Genomic DNA, 6,594 nt, shown 5'->3' on the forward strand with positions numbered 1-6,594 from the left:
CCCCGCGTCCCTGTGCCGATCGTGGATGTGGGTGGGCGGTGAGCGTGAGGCGGGGAGGAGGTGCGGTGTGTGGATGCGGCCGGGCGGGTCTGGCAGCAGCGAGCGTGAGGTGAGGAGGTGTGGCGCGCAGCGTGTGTGGAGCCGTGAACAGGGCCAACCAATCGGAAGCCGATTAATCGATGAATTAAAAAGTTGACAACTTTTTCAATAATTGATTATAATTGATTATGTCGATTAGTTGTTGCAGCCCTACATTACATGTACCCCAGCACAACCCAAAACGGGAATAATGTTTTCCCTCTGATTGCTCTGATCCAGATCAGATTGTATCAAGCCTAATTAACAACAAAAATGTGACTTAGTGCAATTAATAAGTACAAAATATTTCCTTGTCAGCTCATATAGACTGTAAATAGTGGCATATACTGTATATAGACTATAGGCCACACTGGTGTTCACACATTATTCATTTCTGTATTACAGCCGCTGTTATAAAGTGTTCTAATTTATAGCCAGTGAAAGATTACACAAATAGTTATATGAAAAACAAAAAAAAAAGCACACAAATTGTTAATCCCACAAATTCATATTGTCAAAAATATATACAGTTATGATCGCCCCACACATAAGGTGCACATCTCAAAAAAACCCAGTACTAAATAGTAAGAAGAAAATTGCAATTTGTGAGAAACTGTATAGTTGTAAATGTTTTGAAAAGCCATATAACTATGAAGCAATAGCCAGTATGAGCAATGACAGTAGGATACTCAGCTGCAGAAATCACAGAGCAATAGTGCCGGGGCCATGACCCTAAACTAGAATGTACATTAAATAAAAAGGATACTGCTCACCGTTAGGTTAGAAAAAGAAAACAAAGTCAAATTTATGACAGTTGCTGTAATTGAAATGCAGACTTCCTCACAATGTCCCACAATCATCTATATAAGTCAGCACACCAAACATATAAAGTTTAATTTGTGGACTGAAAATTTCAAAGTAGCAAATGATCCATGCATGACTAGTAATGTCATATAAAGGTACCACCACAATGCCCAATAGGCTGTACATAGGCCACCTGTTTTGAAAATTGACAATGCTAGTGGGTAAAACATAGGACAGAGTGCACTTATGTACATTTATACACAAAATCAGTACCAGAGGTGCAGAGAATACAAACCCCGACACCCAGAAGCAGGTGAAGGTGGAATAAAACTAATGATATATAGGGGTAAAGACCCTTTTATAAAGTCAGATCTTGCCTCCCTTGCTGTACTGACATACACTTACCCTAAGGTGTAGCATGCCTGCTGCATTTTACACCTTCCTTGTGCTTTGTTTTAGACTGGATGCATAATGTTCTGTGTGTGATGTGTGGTAGAACACACATCTAGGTGTGAATAGGCCCATGCAGCTTCCCTTTCTTACTAAACTGTATCATGTAGATGTGAACCAGCCACATAGGAAATAATGTGATTTTAACTTGAAATTCACCTTCATGCAGCAAAATGCATAGGTTTTTCTGCATGAAAACAGACCAGTGTGAATACGCCCAATTACTTACCACTAAAAACAGATAACAGTTAACAGTTTCAATAAACTTTATTTTTGTTCCCTTTCTGAAAGCTACAATGGTAGGGAACTTGTTGACTTATGTATACTCAATCTGCCGTTTCCCTTTCATTTTAATTTATATTCTTAAGACATAGCAGCGATTTAGATGAAAAATACATAATTCTTTATTTGGATGAGCGACGGCCAGCTGGCAGCTCAGGGGATATATTATTTGAAATAGTGATGGCCAGCTGGAAACTCAGACTGTGTACGACCTTTTGGTGCCACCTGTACAGCTCTTCTGTTGTCTCTCTACATAGGGTATTTTATATCTCAGAAAAGGGTACTTCTACAAAGCAACTATTTTATATCTCAGAAAAGGGGGCTTCTACAAAGCAACTATTTTATATCTCAGAAAAGGGGGCTTCTACAAAGCAACTATTTTATATCTCAGAAAAGGGGGCTTCTACAAAGCAACTATTTTATATCTCAGAAAAGGGGGCTTCTACAAAGCAACTATTTTATATCTCAGAAAAGGGGGCTTCTACAAAGCAACTATTTTATATCTCAGAAAAGGGGGCTTCTACAAAGCAACTATTTTATATCTCAGAAAAGGGGGCTTCTACAAAGCAACTATTTTATATCTCAGAAAAGGGGGCTTCTACAAAGCAACTATTTTATATCTCAGAAAAGGGGGCTTCTACAAAGCAACTATTTTATATCTCAGAAAAGGGGGCTTCTACAAAGCAACTATTTTATATCTCAGAAAAGGGGGCTTCTACAAAGCAACTATTTTATATCTCAGAAAAGGGGGCTTCTACAAAGCAACTATTTTATATCTCAGAAAAGGGGGCTTCTACAAAGCAACTATTTTATATCTCAGAAAAGGGGGCTTCTACAAAGCAACTATTTTATATCTCAGAAAAGGGGGCTTCTACAAAGCAACTATTTTATATCTCAGAAAAGGGGGCTTCTACAAAGCAACTATTTTATATCTCAGAAAAGGGGGCTTCTACAAAGCAACTATTTTATATCTCAGAAAAGGGGGCTTCTACAAAGCAACTATTTTATATCTCAGAAAAGGGGGCTTCTACAAAGCAACTATTTTATATCTCAGAAAAGGGGGCTTCTACAAAGCAACTATTTTATATCTCAGAAAAGGGGGCTTCTACAAAGCAACTATTTTATATCTCAGAAAAGGGGGCTTCTACAAAGCAACTATTTTATATCTCAGAAAAGGGGGCTTCTACAAAGCAACTATTTTATATCTCAGAAAAGGGGGCTTCTACAAAGCAACTATTTTATATCTCAGAAAAGGGGGCTTCTACAAAGCAACTATTTTATATCTCAGAAAAGGGGGCTTCTACAAAGCAACTATTTTATATCTCAGAAAAGGGGGCTTCTACAAAGCAACTATTTTATATCTCAGAAAAGGGGGCTTCTACAAAGCAACTATTTTATATCTCAGAAAAGGGGGCTTCTACAAAGCAACTATTTTATATCTCAGAAAAGGGGGCTTCTACAAAGCAACTATTTTATATCTCAGAAAAGGGGGCTTCTACAAAGCAACTATTTTATATCTCAGAAAAGGGGGCTTCTACAAAGCAACTATTTTATATCTCAGAAAAGGGGGCTTCTACAAAGCAACTATTTTATATCTCAGAAAAGGGGGCTTCTACAAAGCAACTATTTTATATCTCAGAAAAGGGGGCTTCTACAAAGCAACTATTTTATATCTCAGAAAAGGGGGCTTCTACAAAGCAACTATTTTATATCTCAGAAAAGGGGGCTTCTACAAAGCAACTATTTTATATCTCAGAAAAGGGGGCTTCTACAAAGCAACTATTTTATATCTCAGAAAAGGGGGCTTCTACAAAGCAACTATTTTATATCTCAGAAAAGGGGGCTTCTACAAAGCAACTATTTTATATCTCAGAAAAGGGGGCTTCTACAAAGCAACTATTTTATATCTCAGAAAAGGGGGCTTCTACAAAGCAACTATTTTATATCTCAGAAAAGGGGGCTTCTACAAAGCAACTATTTTATATCTCAGAAAAGGGGGCTTCTACAAAGCAACTATTTTATATCTCAGAAAAGGGGGCTTCTACAAAGCAACTATTTTATATCTCAGAAAAGGGGGCTTCTACAAAGCAACTATTTTATATCTCAGAAAAGGGGGCTTCTACAAAGCAACTATTTTATATCTCAGAAAAGGGGGCTTCTACAAAGCAACTATTTTATATCTCAGAAAAGGGGGCTTCTACAAAGCAACTATTTTATATCTCAGAAAAGGGGGCTTCTACAAAGCAACTATTTTATATCTCAGAAAAGGGGGCTTCTACAAAGCAACTATTTTATATCTCAGAAAAGGGGGCTTCTACAAAGCAACTATTTTATATCTCAGAAAAGGGGGCTTCTACAAAGCAACTATTTTATATCTCAGAAAAGGGGGCTTCTACAAAGCAACTATTTTATATCTCAGAAAAGGGGGCTTCTACAAAGCAACTATTTTATATCTCAGAAAAGGGGGCTTCTACAAAGCAACTATTTTATATCTCAGAAAAGGGGGCTTCTACAAAGCAACTATTTTATATCTCAGAAAAGGGGGCTTCTACAAAGCAACTATTTTATATCTCAGAAAAGGGGGCTTCTACAAAGCAACTATTTTATATCTCAGAAAAGGGGGCTTCTACAAAGCAACTATTTTATATCTCAGAAAAGGGGGCTTCTACAAAGCAACTATTTTATATCTCAGAAAAGGGGGCTTCTACAAAGCAACTATTTTATATCTCAGAAAAGGGGGCTTCTACAAAGCAACTATTTTATATCTCAGAAAAGGGGGCTTCTACAAAGCAACTATTTTATATCTCAGAAAAGGGGGCTTCTACAAAGCAACTATTTTATATCTCAGAAAAGGGGGCTTCTACAAAGCAACTATTTTATATCTCAGAAAAGGGTACTTCTACAAAGCAACTATTTTATATCTCAGAGATGGGTACTTCTACAAAGAAACTATTTTATATCTCAGACAAGGGTACTTCTACAAAGTAACTATTTTATATCTCAGACAAGGGTACTTCTACAAAGTAACTATTTTATATCTCAGAGAAGGGTACTTCTACAAAGTAACTATTTTATATCTCAGAAAAGTGTACTTCTGCAAAGTAACTATTTTTTATCTTGGAAAAAGGTAATACACAATAGGGGTTATTTATTTCTAGGTGCATCTGCTTTTTTTCCCCCATACATTTATTCAGAATAAATTTTATCTAACAGACATTTCAAATTTAAGCAATGTTTGAAGGTTATCTTTCAACTTATTTGACTCAACGAATGAGTAGTTAGGATTTCTCTTTTGCTTTTCTGGTGCCCATAATTAGTTCATTCATTTGAGAAGGACCATACAGTAACTTGGTTAATGTAGTCAAATTCTTCACCCACCATTACTTAGTTGAAAATATTTGGCCATTGAACAACCTTTTCACTCTGGGTCTTTACAACTTAAAACTGAGCGAAAGTCCAGCAAAAGAAGTGCTGCAGAATTGGGTTTCCAGTGAACCTGTGTATGCGTTGCAACCTAGATCTTTCAGCTGCTCATAGTGGATCTGAATAATCCGAGCGACTGTCTCAGGCAATTTATATTGGCCCTTAGCAGCCAATTTAGTTCAAACATTTATTTTCCTCTGCAGGATTGAATTTGATTGGTTGCTATATGGCAGCACAAGATGAATTAGAGAGTGCATCATTCATACACAATAATAATAGCGATATATTACATTTCCCTGCCTGAGATTCTTAGCCAAGTAATAAGTCTATCAAATGACCTCATATCCAGGCTACGCATCCAAACTCTGAGGCTGACTTATCAGTATTAAAGCTAAGGAACTGGCTTTGTAACGCAGCACAATATCATTTAGCTGCTATTTTTACAGCATTGGGCAATATGAGGTAATATCCTATTAGAGAGTTCATCCTTCATACACATTAACAATAGTCAATAGTAGGGATGCACAGATACTTTTTGAGTACCAGTGCAGATACTTGGCATTTTCATGAGAACTACCAGGGTTGCAGCGATTGCAGCTGGGACCTGGCTCTGGCGCTCCACCACTGTCCTGAAATCATTAGTCTGTATTGTTTCAGAAAAACTGTCACATGACAATAAACAAAAATGTATCAGTACTCGTACTTGTAAGTACTCGGCAAGTACCAGTAATCGTACTCGCAAAACTGGTATCTATGCATCCCTTTATTTATAGTTATAAAAACAAAATCGTACATTAAAACAGAGATGTACAAATCCCAGGAACAATATAATTTTGCTGCTGTTTTTCAGTTTTTGGGCACTATTAGGTTATATCCTTATTTTCAATCTACTGCGAGTCTGATCAATAAGTGTAGTCATTGGCTGTCACCTGAATCCTACCAAGCAGATGAAATATTCAGTCATATTTGTTTTTCTAAATCAAAGACACATGTTGTTTAAAATTGTACTTAAGTTTACTTGAGGACTGAGTGGCTAAGAATATGAGTAGTGCAATGAGAAATACATAGAACGTTCCATTATACAATAAATCCATGTAGCTCACTTTTTTTTAACCAGCAACATTTTCAGATAATTGCTAAGAGCTGATGAGATTTATTAAACTCTCTAAATGGAGCAGAGCTTAAAGACTCATATATTTTCTAGCATTTATTATCCTTTTTTTTAGAATAATGTTGGAGAAGCTGGTTGCCATGGTAATCTGCGGCAATGCTTTCTTTTCCTGTCCAAATGATTTACTCTGCAAAAAAAAGCACAGTTCTTCCTATGCCATAGGCATTGCCCTTTCTACAGAAGAAATGTGCACTTTACTCACTTGACCGATGTGTGCTGTGAATAGAGGCCACAGGTGGAGTAGACATTGTCTGTATTTTACTGTACGACACCAATGTCATTTCTCAGGTGTGCAAGAATTGGGGCTGATGCAGGGGCGGATCCAGAGTCTAGTCTCGGGGAAGGGGGGGCACTGCCAGAAAATAAGCCCCCCCCCCCCCCCCCCT

General features: G+C 37.3%; 1 protein-coding gene across 6 annotated transcripts in view; it reads left to right on the forward strand.

Moving 5' to 3' along the window:
- The window catches only part of NRCAM (neuronal cell adhesion molecule), a 94,271-nt gene that overhangs the window by 32,168 nt on the left and 55,509 nt on the right, over positions 1–6,594 (forward strand). The window lies entirely within an intron of this gene.

This window comes from Nanorana parkeri, unplaced genomic scaffold (genome assembly GCF_000935625.1).
Source record: "Nanorana parkeri isolate BGI_ZX_2015 unplaced genomic scaffold, ASM93562v1 scaffold91, whole genome shotgun sequence".
NCBI classification, from domain to species: Eukaryota; Metazoa; Chordata; class Amphibia; order Anura; family Dicroglossidae; genus Nanorana; species Nanorana parkeri.